This window comes from Heterodontus francisci, chromosome 36, assembly GCF_036365525.1.
Source record: "Heterodontus francisci isolate sHetFra1 chromosome 36, sHetFra1.hap1, whole genome shotgun sequence".
NCBI lineage: Eukaryota > Metazoa > Chordata > Chondrichthyes > Heterodontiformes > Heterodontidae > Heterodontus > Heterodontus francisci.
The window spans coordinates 33,889,972-33,908,029 of NC_090406.1; the positions used below are offsets into that span (position 1 = coordinate 33,889,972).

The window sequence follows — 18,058 nt, forward strand, 5'->3', positions numbered from 1 at the left end:
ATTTAGATCCTCAAGGGTACCATTTGCTTTCCTAATTGGTTGCTGTGTCGACATGTGATTCGTATACAAGGACACCCAGGACCCTCTGAATACCAACATTTCCCAGTCCCTCAACTGTTAAAAATATTCTGCTTCTTTATTTTACCTACTTCGCACTACTCCACATTATACTCCATCTGCCACGTTCTTACCCATTCACTTATCCTGTCTATATCCCTTTGCAGTCTCTTTGCATCCTCTTCACACCCTACTTTCCCAAAAAATGTTCTGGCTTCAAGTCCCACTCCATAGACCTGAGCACAATATCTAGGCTAACACTTCCAGTGCAATACTAATGGAGTACTGCATAGTCTTAAATGCTATCTTTTGGATAAGACGATAAACCAAATGTCAGTTGGCCCTCTCGGGAACAGATCCATGGCACTATTTTGAAGACATTGAGGGGCATTCTCCCCAGTATCCTGGCTAATATTAATCCCTCAACCAACATTACTAAAAAAAAATGGTCTGGTCATTATCCCTGTTGTTTGCAGGGCTTTGCTGTGCAGAGCTTAGCTGCCACATTTCCTGTATTACATTAGTGAACAGTTTTGATAAATGCAAGTCTTTTTTCCCTCTTTCAAGAATGACATAACATATCAGTGTGGTATTGGAGGACATCTGGGGGCCATATCCCAGTCACAGCAAAAGAAGGAGAAAAAAAAAACGAATCAGAAAAATTACATTGCAGCTGCAGACTGATGTTGCAAGGAGTCCGATCATTAGGCTGGTTTCAAATTCTTTGCCTTTAAAGAATGTTTGAACTTGCAGAAGGAAGTGATTGCAAAAACAGCTGCAATGAGTTTCTCTAACTTGTGGTTTTGAACACAAATTTTGACTGTCATTTCTAAGCTTTATATTCTATACAGTACCTCTTCTTGTCTGTCACAAAAGGAAAATAGAAAACAGCACTTACAAGCTCCAAGAAGGTAATGGCCAGAGGATTTTACAGTTGTGCAGTGATGTGCCAATTCCCCACATTCCACTCCAGCATGCACAAACAGTCCTGCCAGCCTGTCTCAGCTTGATTCGTGCACCGAGTGAAGAATGAGGCCAATAACACAGCAGGAAGTACTCTCAAGTGGGCTGAATAGGCAATTAACACCACCACATATGCACGCACGCACACACACATTACCATCAAACCTCAGCTTTTGCTTAATTTGTTTATGGGGATGTGGGCATTGCTGGCTAGATCAGCATTTATTGCCCATCCCTAATTGCCCATGAGAAGGTGGTGGTGAGATGCCATCTTGAACCGCTGCAGTCCATATGGGGTCGGTACACCCACAGTGCAACAGCAAGGGAGTTCCAGGATTTTGACCCAGCGACAGTGAAGGAACGGCGATATAGTTCCAAGTCAGGATGGTGTGTGGCTTGGAGGGGAACTTGCAGGTGGTGGTGTTCCCACGCATCGGCTGCCCTTGTCCTTCTAGTTGGTAGAGGTCGCGGGTTTGGAAGGTGCTGTCTAAGGAGCCTTGGTGCATTGCTGCAGTGCATGTTGTAGATGGTACACACTGCTGCCACTGTGCATCGGCGGTGGAGGGAGTGAATGTTTGTGGATGGGGTGCCAATCAAGCAGGCTGCTTTGTCCTGGATGATGTCGAGCTTCTTGAGTGTTGTTGGAGCTGCACTCATCCAGGCAAGTGGACAGTATTCCCATTGACATCAGTTTTGCTAGGGCTCCTTGATGCCATACACTGTCTAATGCTACCTTGATGTCAAGAGCAGTCACTCTCACCTCACCTCTTGAGTTCAGCTCTTTTGTCCATGTCTGAACCAAGGCTGTAATGAGGTCAGGAACCGAGTGGCCTTGGCAGAACCCAAACTGAGTTTCACTGAGCAGGTTATTGCTAAGCAAGTGCCACTTGATAGCACTGTCGACGACACCTTCCATCACCTTACTGATGATTGAGAGTAGACTGAAGGGGCGGTCATTAGCCCGGTTGAATTTGTCCTGCTTTTTGTGTACAGGACATATCTGGGCAATTTTCCACATTGCTGGGAAGATGCCAGTGTTGTAGCTGTACTGGAACAGCTTGGCTAGGGGCGCGGAAATTTCTGGAGCACAGGTCTTCAGTACTCTTGTTGTCAGGGCCCATAGCCTTTGCAGTATCCAGTTACTTCAGTCATTTCTTGATATCACACGGAGTGAATCGAATTGGCTGAAGACTGGCATCTGTGATGCTGGGGACTTCAGGAGGAGGCCAAGATGGATCATCCACTCCGTACTTCTGGCTGAAGATTGTTGCAAATGCTTCAGCCTTATCATTTGCACTGATGTGCTGGGATCCCCCATCATTGAAGGTGGCGATATTTGTGGAGTCACAGTGGCGCAGTGGTTAGCACCGCAGCCTCACAGCTCCAGCGACCCGGGTTCAATTCTGGGTACTGCCTGTGTGGAGTTTGCAAGTTCTCCCTGTGTCTGCGTGGGTTTCCTCCGGGTGCTCCGGTTTCCTCCCACATGCCAAAGACTTGCAGGTTGATAGATAAATTGGCCATTATAAATTGTCCCTAGTATAGGTTATTGATAGGGAAGTATAGGGATAGGTGGGGATGTGGTAGGAATATGGGATTACTGTAGGATTAGTATAAATGGGTGGTTGATGGTCGGCACAGACTCGGTGGGCCGAAGGGCCTGTTTCAGTGCTGTATCTCTAAATCTAAAAAAAAAAAAATCAAATCTCCTGTTCGTTGTTTAATTGTCCACCACCATTCATGACTGGATGTGGCAGGACTGCAGAGTTTAGATCTGATCCGTTGGTTGTGGGATCGCTTAGCTCTATTGCATGTATACAAGTAGTCCTGTGTTGTTGCTTCACCAGGTTGACACCTCATTTTGAGGTATGCCTGGTGCTGCTCCTGGCATGCCCTCCTGCACTCTTCATTGAACCCTTGATGGTAATGGTAGAGTGGGGGATATGCCAGGCCTGGAGGTTACAGATTGTGGTTGAGTACAGTTCTGCTGCTGCTGATGGCCCATAGTTGCTCATGGATGCCCAGTTTTGCATTGCTAGATCTGTTTGAAATCTATCCCATTTAGCATGGTGGTTGTGCCACACAACATGATGGAGGGTATCCTCAATGTGAAGACGGGACTTTGTCTCCACAAGGACTGTGCGGTGGTCACTCCTACCAATACTGTCATGGACAGATGCATCTGCGGCAGGCAAATTAGTGAGGATGAGGTCAAGTATGTTTTTCCCTCTTGTTGATTCACTCACCACCGGTCACAGACCCAGTCTAGCAGCTATGTCCTTTAGGACTCGGCTAGCTAAGTCAGTAGTGGTGCTACCGAGCCACTCTTGGAGATGGACATTGAAATCCCCCACCCAGAGTACATTTTGCGCCCTTGCCACCCTCAATGCTTCCTCCAAGTGGTGTTCATCATTGAGTTTCTGGGTAACCTCATGTACACATCATACATAGGCTCCATTCCACAGACTCAAGGCATTCTATCTCCCTTAGAAGATCACCCAGCATTCCCGATCGTCTGCAACTTTAAGATTTTTTCCCCTGATGGAATCGCCATGTTTCCAAGATGGATACATAGATAAGGAAGGCTATTTAGCCTATCTTAGTTTGCCCATCATGAAAGAGGCTACTGTCTCCCCAACACAGCATCCAATCATCTCAAACAATTCCGGGGCTTTTATTTTGAATACTCTGCTCAGAAGTCCATTCCATGTGTTGGTATGTAAAGAACATCCTGATACTAGTCTTAGATGAACCTTTTGCCTGTTCCATGTCTCCTTGCCCCACTCTTACATTTTAATTTGAAGCAATATTCTAGATTTACCTTTTCTATATCATTTACCATCTTATATACCAGCAATATGTAAGCAACACAGTACTTGACGAATGATGTTCAAATAGCTACAGATCGATTGAAAGAGATCCAGGAGACTTAGTAGACTTGATATGCAACATATCCAACCAATGAAGAATAGCAATGAACAAAGCCAATAGGATGTTGAACTTGAGAGCCAAAGCAGTAGAATGCAAGTCAAAAGGAAGTCATGATGAAACTGTACTATGCTCTGTCAGGTCTGGTTACCAAGGTACAAGGAGCCATTCAAGCCTTGGAGGTAGTGCAAAGAAAAACCACAAGATTTCAGCACTAGTATCACATGTCTTGAGTTATAAGGGAAGGCTTAAGAGACTTGGGGCTTTTGGCCTTTGAGGTATAAAAGATAACGTACCGTATGAAAAAAGCAAATCTGGAAAACTACGTTCAGTTGAATTGCAAGAGTAGAACAAGGGGCCACAAGCTCAAATTAGTAAAAGGCAAATAGAAAGTTCTTCACGCAAAGTGTGATCAGCACATGACTAATTATTTTCTTGTAAGTAATAGATGACATGCTGGGGATGGGGACCAGGCCAGCTGCTTTCCAGCTGATAACACACACCAGGAAATGACTAGCCAATACTCCTTATCCTGTGAAAGGACTGGCACAATAGAGCTATAATTATGCTGTAGGAATGGTGTACTACTGAGTCCTGCAGATCAGCTTTTCTCCGTGTCACTGTGGGAAGTTATTTAATACAAACCCAGCTCTCTAGGAGACAAGTGTAGAAAAACAAAGTTCTTCAGAGTCACTGGTAATTTCCTCAGGCAATCTCACTGTCCGAGGCCGTAACTTCGGTGGAAATTCCAATTATGCATATAAGCAGGGTTTCCGCCAAAGTTATAATGGTGGAGTGGGAATAAACCCTAAGGAAATTCCTGTGGAATTGATTTTGCCATGAAGCAGTAACAGACATAAGTGCAAGTCCCACTTCTCATGGCTTCAGGTTGGTGCTTTGCCAAACAGTAAGGCATCAATGGAAGTCTACAGCATCTCCCATCTGAGGGGATGGTGAGGTAGAAACGAGACAGGAGAGTCAGACCTGGATCCTCCTGGACATTGGTGGCAGACTGGCACCAGGCCAGGTGCCTACCCTATCAAGTTCTAAACAGTGGGCCCAATCAACACAGGATACAAATACAGCAAATAATGGGAACCACTTGAATATCTTCAAGTCTACCTAAAACCTGGTTGGTAGACGCAGATAATTCTGGTTATATTGAATTTAAGTTTTGAAAAGATGTTTAGGAAGTTGTATTAGTTTACTTTGGTGGGCCGAAAGGCCTGTTTCTATGCTGTACGACTCTATGACTCCAAGTGACTTTGAAGCAGCCCAATTGCAGTTTTCAAAATTTTGAAGAGACTTCTCCAAGTTGACCCATGCAAATTGTTCCCTATGGTGAAGGATTCAAATACTATGGGTTAAAATGAGGAAGTTAGGATTACAGAGGGAAAACAGGGGAACTTTTTCAATCAAAAGGATAATGGAGTTGAGAAATAGGCTACCAGGAATGATTAGATACAGTACATCTACCTACCTTAGCATTCCTCAAACACAATAGGAACTTGATGAAGGGTCACTGACCTGAAACGTTAACTCTGCTTCTCTCTCTACAGATGCTGCCAGACCTGCTGACTATTTCCAAGACTTATTGTTTTTATTTCAGATCTCCAGCATCTGCAGTATTTTGCTATTATTAGGAACATGTTCTAGTTTGACTGGTTCTAAGAGAAGCAGAACTTTTCATGTGCTGGCATCATCAGCATTCCCTCCATCCCCTCAATGTGAACCTTCCATCCTGCTCCTGTCCTATGAAATTCCAAGATCCCATAGGCCATCCTAAGTTTCAAAACTCGCCAACCATAAATTAACAGCAAGGCCTGGTGTGATGGTCAGAAGGTTCACTGTGCATGTGAAATGCTGTCATTCAAAGACCCTAAGGTTGGCAATCTTATCTTATTCATCACTCAGGCATTCCTGACATTGTAGGAATCATACAAATTTTAGGAGAAGGGAGGACTTGGGTATGATGCTTCAAACCCCTGCTTCCATAGGAACTCAGGAAAAAGAGTAGACCATTCAGCCACTCAAGCCTGTTCCACTATTCAATTTGATCATGGCAGACCTGTATCTGAACTCCATCTACCCGCCTCGGTTTCATATGCCTTCATACTCTTACCTAACAAAAATCCATCAATCTCAGTTTTGACATTTTCAATTCACCCTGCCTCAACAGCCCTTTTGGAGAGAGTGTTCCAGATTTCAAATGCCCTTTGTGTGAAGAAGTGCTCCCTGACATTACCCCTGAACAGCCTAGCTCTAATTTTAAGGTTATGCCCCCTTGTTCTGGACTCCCCCACAAAAGGAAATAGTTTCTCTGTATTTACTCTTCCAATTCCTTTAATCATCTTAAGTACCTCAGTTAGATCAACCCTTAATCTTCGATAGTCAAGAACGCAAGAACATAAGAAATAGGAGGAGCAGGCTATTTGGCCCCTCAAGCCTGCTCTGTCCTTCAATAATATCATGGCTGATCTGATTGTGGCCTTAACTCCCCTTTCCTGCCTGCCCACCATAACCCTAGACTCCCTTGTTGATCATAAATCTGTCTAACTCAGCCTTGAATATATTCAATGACCCAGTCTCCACTGTTCTCTGGGGTAGAGAATTCCAAAGATTAACAACTTTCTGCGGGAAGAAATTCCTCTTCATTTCTGTCTTAAATGGGAAATACCTTATTTTGAAATTTGTGCCCCCTAGTTCTAGATTCCCCCACGAGGGGAAACATGCTCCCAGCATCTACCCTGTCAAGCACCCTTAGAATCATATATGTTTCAATAAGGTCACCTCTCATTTTCCTAAATTCCAAAGAGTATAGGCCCAAGCTGCTCAATCTTTCCTCATAAGACAACTCCTTCATCCCAGGAATCAGCCTATTTAACCTTCTCTGAACTGCCTCCAATGCAAGTGTATCCCTCCTGAAATAAGGAGACCAATAGAGTACGCAGTGATCTAGGTGTGGTCTTACCAACACCCTTACAGTTGTAGCAAGACTTCCCTACATTTACACTCCATCCCCCTTTGCAATGAAGGCCAACATCCATTTGTCTTCCTAATTATTTGCTGTACCTGCATGCTAACCTTTTGCGATCTATGTATGAGGACAGCCAAATCCCTCTGTACCACAGCATTCTGCAGTCTCTCGCCATTTAAATGGTCTCCTTTTCTATTCTTCCCACCAAAATGGAGAACCTAACATTTTCCCACATTATACTGCATCTGCCATCTGTCTGGACATTGGCACCAACTAGATCTAGTCATCATGAAGAGGTACGATTTGCCCAGTGTTCTCCACACCCGCACCTATCATAGTGCAGACTACGACACCGACCACACTCTTGTTAGCAGCAGAGTGAAGGTGCAGCCCCGAAAGTTCCACAGCTCCAAACTCAATAGCCTGCCACGCATCAACATCCTTTGCACAAGCAATGATACCAATACCAGCACATCGCACTGCCTTTAGAACAATTGCTCCCCACCAAGGGTTTACCAGGAAGGGTCAATACTGATATCGATGAAGCTTGGAAGTCACTAAGCTCAATCTTCTATGAAGCAGCAGAAGCATCATTTAGTCAAGGTGGAACCTGCAACAAGGACTGGTTCGAGACACACTCAGTTGTGATGATATCCATCATTGATGCAAAAAAACAAAGCCTGCATGATGCACAACATAAACCCAACAGCTAAGACACTGCACAACAAACACTGGATCAACTTATGTCAAGAAATCCAAACTGCCTGTGACAATGGTAATCTACGAGCTATGTACGAAGGGATCAACAGGGCACTTGGCCCTGCCATCACCAAAGTTGCTCCCTTGAAGTCAGCAGATGGTGAAGTACTCACCAACAGAAGTAAGCAGATGTCCTGCGGGGATGAACACTACTGTGAGCCGTACTCCTGTGTGTCGGACATTTCCCAGTCCGTGCTTGATGCTCTCCTGCAGCTTTCTGTCTTGGATGAGTTTGATGAAGAACCCTCATCACTCAAGAAGGCCATAGACTGCCTAGCGAACAGAAGGGCATCCGTCAACGACAGAATCTCAGCTGAATTGCTCAAGCACGGAAAGTCCCATCTGTTGCCACACCCTTATGACCTTCTCCTTCTCTGCTGGAAGGTAGGCTCCATTCCACAGGAGATGTGGGATGCAAAAATCATCACACTATACAAAAAGAAAGATGACAAAGGAGACTGCAAGAACTACAGAGGCACCTCACTCCTCAGATTCATGGGGGAAGGCCTTTGCTAGAGTCATACTTAAAAGAATCCATCCACTTGAAGACCAGGTGTACCCAGAAGCACAGTACGGTTTCTGTGCCGGCAAATCTACTGTGGACATGATCTTCTATATACGACAGCTACAAGAGAGGTGTAGGGAACAGAGTATATCCCTTTATCTTACTTCCGTAGCTCTCGCTAAAGCATTCGATACTGTCAGCAGAGCAGGGATCTACAAGATTTTGAGGAACATTGACTATCCACTGAAGCTCCTCAGTCTCATTCACTCCTTCCATGACAACATGCACTGCACTGTACAGTTGGACGGCTCCACTTCCGACAGTTTTGGAGTGAAACAGGGTTGTGTCCTAGCCTCCACTGTGTTTGGCATCTTCTTCTCCATGCTCCTAACTTTCGCCTTCCCTGCAAATATGGAAGGAGTCTACTTGCACACTCGGTCAGATGGCAAGCTCTACAATCTATCAAGACTGAAAGCGAAGACAAAAAACACATTGCGTCCTGATCAGAGAAATCCTCTACATTGATGATTCTGTGCTAGTCGCACACATGGAAACTCAGCTACAAAGACTCATGGATTGTTTCTCCCATTCCTGTAACTTGTTCTCCTTGACTATAAGCATCAAGAAAACCATGGTCATGGGAATGGTGTTGCATCTCCGCCCACACTGTCAAAAGAAACTGGAATATGAAATGCCATATAGGAATATGAGGCAGGTATAGAATGGCCTTTAACTGGATCTTTTTTTTAAAAAGAGATACAGCACTGAAACAGGCCCTTCGGCCCGAGTCTGTGCCGACCATCAACCACCCATTTATACTAATCCTATACTAATTCCATATTCCTACCACATCCCCACCAGTCCCTATATTTCCCTACCACCTACCTATCCTCGGGGTAATTTAGAATGGCCAATTTACCTGTCAACCTGCAAGTCTTTGGCATGTTGGAGGAAACCAGAGCACCCGGAGGAAACCCACGCAGACACAGGGAGAACTTGCAAACTCCACACAGGCAGTACCCAGAATTGAACCCGGGTCGCTGGAGCTGTGAGGCTGCGGTGCTAACCACTGCGCCGCCGATCTATGGACTTCTGTCCACTAAATGGTATCAATGGAGAATACAATCAACCAGCCAGTTTTCTCCAATCTGTTTTATTACTGGGTTATCCAAAATCCTTTTATAAAACTACTCTTCTTCTTTGGCCTCCTTGTCTCTAGAGACAATGGGTAAGCGCCTGGAGGTGGTCAGTGGTTTGTGAAGCAGCGCCTGGAGTGGCTATAAAGGCCAATTCTAGAGTGACAGACTCTTCCACAGGCGCTACAGATAAAATTGGCTGTCGGGGCTGTTACACAGTTGGCTCTTTCCTTGCGCTTCTGTCTTTTTTCCTGCCAACTGCAGGACTTCTCCTCGACTTGCAACTCTTTAGCCCCGCCTTTATGGCTGTCCGCCAGCTCTGGCGATCGCTGGCAACTGACTCCCATGGCTTGTGATCAATGTTATAGGACTTTATGTTGCGTTTGCAGACGTCTTTAAAGCGGAGACATGGACGGCCGGTGGGTCTGATACCAGTGACGAGCTTGTTGTACAATGTGTCCTTGGGGATCCTGCCATCTTCCATGCAGCTCACATGGCCAAGCCATCTCAAGCGCTGCTGGCTCAGTAGGGTGTATAAGCTGGGGATGTTGGCCGCCTCGAGGACTTCTGCATTGGAGATACGGTCCTGCCACCTGATACCAAGGATTCTCCGGAGGCAGCAAAGATGGAATGAAATGAGACGTTGCTCTTGGCTGACATAGGCCTCGTCCAGGCCTCGCTGCCATACAGCAAGGTACTGAGGACACAGGCTTGATACGGAACACAAAAGTCTGAGTGTGTCAGTGCGCCATTTTCCCACACTCTCTTGGCCAGTCTGGACATAGCAGCAGACTCCTTTCCCATGCGCTTGTTGATTTCTGCATTGAGAGACAGGTTACTGGTGACAGTTGAGCCTAGGTAGGTGAACTCTTGAACCACTTCCAGAGCGTGGTCACTGATATTGATGGATGGAGCATTTCTGATGTCTTGTCCCATGATGTTCGTTTTCTTGAGGCTGATGGTTAGGCCAAATTTGTTGCAGGCAGCCGCAATCCTGTCGATGAGTGTCTGCAGACACTCTTCTGTGTGGGCTGTTAATGCAGCATCGACAGCAAAGAGGAGTTCCCTGATGAGGACCTTCTGTACTTTGGTCTTCGCTCTTAGATGGGCAAGGTTAAACAACCTGCCATCTGATCTTGTGTGGAGGAAAATTCCTTCTTCTGAAGACTTGAACGCATGAGAGAGCAGTAGGGAGAAGAAGATCCCAGTGTACGTGCGAGAACACAGCCCTGTTTCACGCCACCCAGGATAGGAAAGGGGTCTGATGAGGTGCTGCTATGCTGAATTGTGCCTTTCATATTGTCATGGAATAAGGTGATAATACTTAGTAGCTTTGGTGGACATCCGATCTTTTCTAGTAGTCTGAAGAGACCATGTCTGCTGACGAGTTCAAAGGTTTTGGTGAGATGTATGAAACCAACTGTCATTCGCGGCATTTCTCCTGTAGCTGGCGAAGGGAGAACAGCATATCAATGGTGGATCTCTCTGCTCGAAAGCCACACTGTGCCTCAGGGTAGACACGCTCAGCCAGCTTCTGGAGCATGTTTAAAACGACTCGAGTGAAGACTTTCCCCACTGTGCTGAGCAGGGAGATTCCACGGTAGTTGTTGCAGTCACCTTCTTCTGACAGGGTAGGGATCCTGAAGAACCAAGACAGCATGGAGTGGGCTTCGCCATCAGGAACTCTTTGCTCAGCATGATAGAACCATCTTCAAATGGCTCGGAACGCATACTGTCCATCCGACTTCTCACCGCCTCTGGTCCAGTAAACCTACTCAGCATCTATGCTGCAACACTCTGCTCCCCACCTGAAGTTAAAGACCAGTTCTACGAGGAACTCCATAATATCATTAGTAGCATCCCCAATACCGAACATTTGTTCCTGCTGGGGGACTTTAACGCCAGGGTTGGGGCCGACCATGACTCATGGCCCTCCTGCCTTGGGCGCTATGGCATTGGAAGGATGAATGAGAATGGACAGAGACGGCTGCTGTTGTGTACCTATCATAACCTCTGCATCACCAACTCGTTCTTTCATACTAAACCCTGTCACCAAGTTTCATGGAGGCACCCAATATCACGTCGTTGGCAACAGCTGGACCTCATCATCACAAGGCGAGCCTCTTTAAACAGTGTTCAAATCACACGCAGCTTCCACAGTGCGGACTGCGACACCAACCACTCCCTGGTGGGCAGCAAGGTTGGACTCAAAACTACTGGAGCTTCCTAAAGTCCTTAGTTGATGATTATAAAAGGCACAAGTCAAGAGTGTGATGGAATACTCTTCACTTGCCTGGACGGGTGCAGTTCCAACAACACTCAAGAAGCTCGACACCATCCAGGACAAAGCAGCCCGCTTGATTGGCACCCCATTGACAAACATTCACTCCCTCCACCACTGACGCACAGTGGCAGCAGTGTGTACAATCTACAAGATGCACCGCAGCAACGCATCGAGGCTGCTTTGTCAGCACCTTCCAAACCCGCCACCTCTACCACCTAGAAGGACAAAAGCAGCCGATGCGTAGAACATCACCACCTGCAAGTTCCCCTCCAAGCCACACACCATCCTGACTTGGAACTATATCGCCGTTCCTTCACTGTCACTGGGTCAAAGTCCTGGAACTGCCTTCCTAACAGCACTGTGGGTGGACCTACCGCACAGGGACTGCCACGGTTCAAGAAGGCAGCTCACCACCACCTTCTCATAGGCGATTAGTGATGAGTAATAAATGCTAGCCTGGCCAACAACGCCCACATCCCATGAAATGAACAAAAAAGCCTCTGCTTCTGGTAGGGGTGCAAGAAAAACTCCCTAAGAGGAACCTGGCCATACCAATCAAAAGACTGCAGTAATGAGATGAACAAAGCCCACCTAATATGTCTTGAAAGCCTACGTAGGCTTTGGGGGCTCCTTGCACCCAGGATCTAGAATGCAGATAACTCTTGTTCCCTAGAATACCCAAACACCTTGAATCAAGGATGCCTATGCAGTTTGAATCCAGGATGCCCATATATATTGAACACAAGATATCCATACATTCTTACTCCGGTTCAGTGGGTTCAAGGTCAACCAGTTGGGCAACTGACTTTTTGTAGTAAAAATAGAAAGTCCTAGAAATAGCAGGTCAGGTAGCATCTGTGGAGAAAGAAACTGAGTTAACATTTCAGAACTGATGGTAGGTCATCAATCTGAAATGTTAACTGTTTCTCTCTGTTTGTCATGCCAGATAAAAGTGATCAGTGACTATTTACTTGGTCTCATTTTGGCCACAGAAACTTTTCCTGTCACCAGAATGGCTGGAACGAGGAAGATAATGGTCTATGTCCTTTTCATATATTGGGAAATACTTCACAAGATTGCAGCCTTAGTGTGTCACTGTTTAAAGGATGCCAACTATCTGCCCATTAAACACGAAGTAAAAAATCATTAACATGCAAAAATGACATACTCATGTCAAAGCCCTACAATCCTCAGAATCACTTTTTCTCCAAATACTACATTGTTTCTGAATTAGCCTGCATTGGGAGAGCTAATCCTCAGTCTATATTAGAATAATTATTCCTAATAGACTGTACTAGAGTGATGATTCCACAGTTGGATTACAGGAAGATCTTTTCAATACAGTTAACAAATTAATAGTTAATTTTTATGTTCTCGTGAGGGATGTTAGTGCTGTGGAATGGAACATTTCTCATTTCAATGTCAGCATTAATTAGCCCCAGATGAGGAACAGCATCTGTTCAATACAGAGAAAAGAAAGCTCTTTTTATTATATCTCCCCCATTAAACACTCCCAGGTTGTAAAATACAGGTTAGATATAGAGGAATGCTCCCTCTATACTGCCCGTCAAACACTCCCTGGTCAGCTATAGCACAGTTTAGATACAGAGTGAATAAATCTCCCTCTACACAGGACCATTAAATACTCCCTGGTCAGGTACAGCATAGGTTAGATACTCACCATATTGAGTTTGCTGTTTCAGGTCAGTTTTATGCTCTGGGACTACACTCATTAGGAACTTTGTTCCCACTTTCCAAACTCATTTAGTGTGGCACTCCTACAGCCAGAAGCTATGAATGACTATACTGTTACAGACAGGTGATAAGGGATGTGGGTGGTTCCCTCTGTTCACCTCCCAACTGACTGCAATTGTGTTTTGTTTAAAATAATGAGTTATACTCATTCGGAGCAGGAGTAGGCCAGAGTGTTTTTTAGGATCAAATAAACAGACAAATGACAGGCTTTCTCACAGGTTAAACAAAGATAACTATTTTTACACGATTCCCAAAATGGTTGCAACACCACTCACGCACAAATTCACTCATACATGCATACACAAAAAATTCAGGAATATCTCTTGATGGTTTCAGGATGGGTGAAGTTAACACCTCTTAGTCTGTAATATATTCTTTTGTCCTTTCAAACCGTTTTTGAATACACAGGCCACGGCATCTGATCTTCGGCAGCCATCTTTGCAGCATATTGTCCACTTTTTTTTTTTAAAAAGGAAAAGTCAATTTCAAAGAGTCCACATTTCCTAAAGTTTATATCTTAAAAGTTAGGAATATGATATGCCTTTACTGGGCATGACGATAGGAACAGGAGTCAGCCAATTAGCTCCTCAAGCCTGTGTTACCATCCTATCAATTATCATCCTCTCTGTTGGGATTGGATTTGAGCTCAAGTCCATCTGAAAAGTCTTTGTATTAACTGCATCTCTCATTCCCCCTCAGCACATGCAGGGGGAATCCATTCCAATAAATTGCTGTGCATTAAAACCGCAGACAGCGACTAATTGTCACAAGGCTGGATACCAGGCTGCGCCGTTTTATTAACCAGCAACCTGTAGCAAGTTGAACAGTTTCCTCCTGAAACTCCTTACGCCAAATAAGCTTTAATAACTCCGGACCCTACGTCAGAAGATGTTTGTTCTAAGCTCAGTAACCCTACACTTGTTCTAAATATGAATAAAACTATTGTTTGACATGAACATAATAGTTTTCCCTTTTTTGTAACCTCAATGCGTACTCTGAGCTATAACCTGTGGTGGTCCAAATGTGATCCCTATTTCTAACTGCTTACTCCAACTTTACTCTCCACTGAAAATGTTGGGTTACAAATTCACTTTGGATGGTATTGGATTGGCCATCCATTGCACTATTGCAGTCAATACAATCACATGCTGCCCACTTTCCGTTAATGCCCAAAACAAATGTCAACCCATTATCTGGTGCTATCCCTTTGTTGTGTCAAACTCAGAAAAGTTAAAGTCCAGACGAGAAGGTGTAGAACCGTACTAGTGATCTAAGTGTGATGGAGGACTTGCTGACAACATTTGCCCCTGACAAGTATCCAGGGTCAGCAGGAGGCCAGCTCATTAGCATCTCATTGGTGGGTGCCCATGCCATTATGGATGCATAATGAGTTGCCTGTCGGAACAGGGGAAGCCACAAGAAATGCACAGAAAAGAAAAATACAGCGGATTCTGGAAATCTGAAACAAAAACAGAAAATGCTGGAAATACTCAACACGTCAGGCAGCATCTGTGGAGAGAGCAACAGAGTTAATGTTTCCGATCACGACCCATGACCTAAAACATTAACTCTGTTTCTCTCTCCACAGATGCTGCCTGACCTGTTGCCCAAGAAATGCACTGCTGGTCAACTGTTTATTAGAACTGCTGGCATCGCCAGCACAGAGAATATGCTTTTTTAGGTGTCACCAGCCAGCACTCTACTCTGGCGGAAGCAAATGTTTTCAGGGAGGGTCCAAGCCACGATTCAGGAATGATCCCCGTGTGTAGGGCAGTCAGCAGTAAGGAGGCTGGAGCCAGGAAAATGAACTCCACCCTCTCTGTTGTCTTGGGTTATGTGGGAGGGTCAGGGGTGGAGATTCCACCCAAACAGCATAAGCCAGGTCCTACTTTATCAGTGCTGCTGCTGCACTCGTGGCAGTTTTACATCAGAAGTGGGATCCACAGAAACTTAAAACTTAGCTGTCATGAGGGAGGTTATTTCGGGCATTGCAGATGGGCTCAGTCCTCCCTTTGCTCAGTGGCCACACACTTTCCAGCAGAAGTCGGGATGATCATGAGTAGGAACCCTGACTTATTTTCCTCTCCCTCACCCAGGGGTACCGAGACCATTGCTGAGATTGTTAACTCAACATATTCTAACTTGGGACCAAACCTTTCCAGCCTTTAAGCAACTGAGCCACCATGAGAGCTAATTCGAACTTATTTTTGCATGAATGTGGTTGACTCAAATTAACCTTCAGCTTTTAATCAAACACACGGCTTCCTCTAATGGTTCTTTGTCTAAATTCAGTGCCCTATGTGGGGACCCAAACAGATCTCAAGTTTGACTGCAGTTTGCACTGAACTACTGATCTAAACTGGGGCAGCAGTCAGTTCAGTGACTCCTACTGGAAAGTGAATTGGATGGGTGCTTGCTGAGGACAATAGCAGACTCTGTGATACCTCAATGGTCTAATGACACACACTGTTTAAGATCATACGTGAAGACTGAAAAAGGTACTGAAGGGTGCTCGAAGAACTGTACACCAGCAAGACTTAGCACATTTAGTGAAACTTGCAATGCTACTATTTTTATGATGGAGTTAATCATTGCTAGAGTATGAGAGGCTGATCTGCAAAATATGTATTTTGTATCAGAAGGAAATGCCAGCATCTAAGTGAAGTTGCCAGAAGATAAACAAACATTCAATATTCGGGAGGAAGGCACCCTTTTGACTTCAGAAAAAGAAATTTGTATCGAACAAAGAGTCAAGTCCTTTTCCATTACCACTTGAGAGATGCCAAAGTCACCTTCACAGACCCATCGGTTTTACAGAGGTTGGTTCATTTGAGATCAGGAAATCACAAGAACTGATCACCTGCACTTCAACACAATGCTGACACTTTTAAAACTTCAGCAGGCCGCCTTGGTCCTTGGGCTGTATACAAGGAAGACTTTAGCTCAGTACCAGTCGAGACACTTGCATGGCAGCTCGTGTGCAATTTCTGCACCATTTAAAAAAAAATTAATACCACTGTAATTTTTCCAGTGTTTGGGCGATTAATGTTTAATTCTTACACACTCTGGGACAATCCTGGAGGGTTGGCAACTCTACCCACTCCCCAAAAGTAATCCAATTAAATACGGCAGAAAGGTTCAGGATTTGGGTTCTTGAGCTTGAAATCCCACAATCCATTATTGGCAACAAGTCATACTTTCAAAGCTGAATGCTGACGTTAATCCATGGCACAGTCACCAGGTATCACTGACCAATTTGCTCACTTCTGCTCCCTCAACTCTGCCTGGCAGTCAGTAAATGCCAGTCTCATCTATAAGGTCCTGGTTTCATTTCAGGCCTACTTATAAAATGTCAGTGCTGTTCCTGCCCCCCACCAAATCCCACTTCCCTGAAAATATTACTTCGACAGAGAATGGTCCTTCTCACTCCTCAAGTACAGCACTCGGGATTGCCAGTCAAGTAGAGAGCCAATCTACTGTCACACATATCCAAGGTGCCACAAGTGGCTCATAGAAATCATAGAACGTTTATGGCACAGAAAGAGGCCACTTGGCCCATCATGTCTGTGCCGGCTGAAAAACATTTCACCTATTCTAATCCCAACTCATGGCTCGTGATTCATGGCCACCTCAACTATACATCATGAGATTCCATTTTTCACAAATTACCAGAAATATTATTTTAACAAAGGGCATGATTTGTAAATTCTTTATTAATCTGTCACAAAGTCTTAAATTTCTGGGCTGCCAATTTCAAGCTGGTAAGTCAATAAGACTGCACAAAATATTACAGTTAGTTTGGGTACTTTCCAAGTTAAATTTTGCAACTTCCTCTGAAGCAAAGTCAAGTTTAGTTTTGTTTTATTTTAAACCTAAAAGTTTAAAAATAAAAGCCAATGCCTTTAGATGACTGAAAATGAGCATTGAAACAAGGGCATCAGCACTTCAGACACTGGCCAGCAATGAGCTGAATACAGTGAGCAGTTTGAGGAATTTGAGTGATTTGAGAGGTTACTCCACAGAGAGACATATTGCACCATCTCCTGCTGTCATCTTTCCCAAAACTTCAAAACTGTCGAACTACTCAACTCCTGACCTCATTACAGCCTTGGTCCAAACATGGACAAATTAACTGAACACCAGAGGTGAGGTGAGAGTGATTGTCCTTGGCCTCAATGCAAGATTTGACCGAGTGTGGTATCAAAGAGTCCGAGCAAAACTGGAATCAATGGAAATCAGGGGGAAAACTCTTCACTGGTTGGAGTCATACCTAGCACAAAGGAAGATGATTGTGGTTGTTGAAGGTCAATCATTTCAGTCACAGGACATCACAGCAGGAGTTCCTCAGAGTAATGTCCTAGGCGCAACCATCTTCAGTTGCTTCATCAATGACCTTCCCTCCATCATAAGGTCAGAATTGGGGATGTTTGCTGATGACTGCACAAAGTTCAGCACCGTTCGCGACTCCTCAAATAATGAAGCAGTCCATGTCCATATGCAGCAAGACCTGGACAACATCCGGGCTTGGGCTGATAAGTAGCAAGTAATATTTGTGCCACGCAAGTGGCAGGCAATGACCATTTCAAACAAAAGAGAATCTAAGCATCTCCCCTTGATGTTCAATGGCATTACCAGTGCTGAATCCCCCACAATCAACATCCTGTGCGTTGCCATTGACCAGAATCTTAACTGGGCCA

At 44.8% G+C, this 18,058-nt stretch overlaps 1 protein-coding gene across 7 annotated transcripts in view; it reads right to left on the minus strand.

Annotated features, from left to right (window-relative positions):
* matk (megakaryocyte-associated tyrosine kinase) overlaps positions 1-18,058 on the minus strand; it is a 94,588-nt gene that overhangs the window by 65,699 nt on the left and 10,831 nt on the right. For 3 of the 7 annotated variants that reach the window (XM_068016503.1, XM_068016499.1, XM_068016500.1), the window contains exon 1: positions 956-1,090. The exons of the other annotated variants lie outside the window; for them this stretch is intronic. The gene's annotated coding sequence lies outside the window, so the exon portion shown is untranslated. Of the gene's footprint in view, positions 1-955; positions 1,091-18,058 lie in introns of those variants that run through there. 7 annotated transcript variants of the gene reach the window in all.